The sequence below is a fragment of the Aplysia californica genome, unplaced genomic scaffold (assembly GCF_000002075.1).
Source record: "Aplysia californica isolate F4 #8 unplaced genomic scaffold, AplCal3.0 scaffold01282, whole genome shotgun sequence".
NCBI classification, from domain to species: domain Eukaryota; kingdom Metazoa; phylum Mollusca; class Gastropoda; order Aplysiida; family Aplysiidae; genus Aplysia; species Aplysia californica.
This window is the reverse complement of record NW_004798552.1, coordinates 100,791-102,117: the sequence shown is the minus strand read 5'-3', so window position 1 is coordinate 102,117 and position 1,327 is coordinate 100,791.

Genomic DNA, 1,327 nt, shown 5'->3' with positions numbered 1-1,327 from the left:
CTGATAACTTCAGTTCTTTGTATAAGGTCACCACACTGATAACTTCAGTTCTTTGTATAAGGTCACCACGCTGATAACTTCAGTTCTTTGTATAAGGTCACCACACTGATAACTTCAGTTCTTTGTATAAGGTCACCACGCTGATAACTTCAGTTCTTTGTATAAGGTCACCACACTGATAACTTCAGTTCTTTGTATAAGGTCACCACGCTGATAACTTCAGTTCTTTGTATAAGGTCACCACACTGATAACTTCAGTTTTTTGTATAAGGTCACCACACTGATAACTTCAGTTTTTTGTATAAGGTCACCACACTGATAACGCATAATTTCCATACCGTTATGGGTTTTTTTTTCTTTTGAAATATTATTACTATTATTACTATTATTACTATTATTTTTATTACTATTATGATGATGATGATTATCATTATTATTATTATTATTATTATCATTATTATTATTATTATTATTTTTATTATTATTATCACGTTTGTATTTTCATGACTGTATTTTTCATGATACTATTTCTGTCAAAATTATTACAACAATGCCTGTCAAAATTATATTATTCATTATTGTGTATGTCAAAATTATATTCATTATTATGTATGTCAAAATAAATTATTATCATTATCATGTCTGTCAAAGTTATTATTATTATTATGTCTGTGAAAATACTTGTTATCGTTGTCAGGTCCAACCTTTCCGTGTGGGCGCTTGGCGAGCGCTCTTGTGTGGTGTGCTCCGTCTTTCCTATTGAACATCTATCGTCCTTATCTCCCTTCCTTTTTTGTGTTTGTTACTCTCTTGTAACACCTCTAATCTTCGGCACTTATGTGATCTTATTGTGTTGCAAGTGCCGTAAAACTCTTACTAAAACAAAAAGAGCTGATAGGATGGTTTGGCATGACACATCAGATGATGAGATAGAAGGTTTGGGTTTTCTCTATAACCAAACAAATACACTCACCAATGAAACCAAACTTCTCCTAAAGGTTGGGAAATGCCCACTTTGGTGTAGGTCAAGATTTCTAGAAACCCCCGAAATCTGGGTTAGCCCGCTTGTCCTTGAAAGCGAACAACTGTTGGAATGATTTCTGCAGTTACTGGCATTCTCAGCTTGTTTTTGTTTGTTTGTTTGTTTGTTTGTTTTGTTTGGGAGAAGCACTTGGGGTGACACTCAGGGACATTTAACGTTTCTCTTTTCATAACCAAATGTTCATCCAATGATAATTTCTTTTTTTTTTCTCCCCCTCCCCCCAACCCTTCTGCTTCTCTCAATCTCACTTTTCCTCCTGCTCCTCCTCCTCCTCCTCCTCCTCCC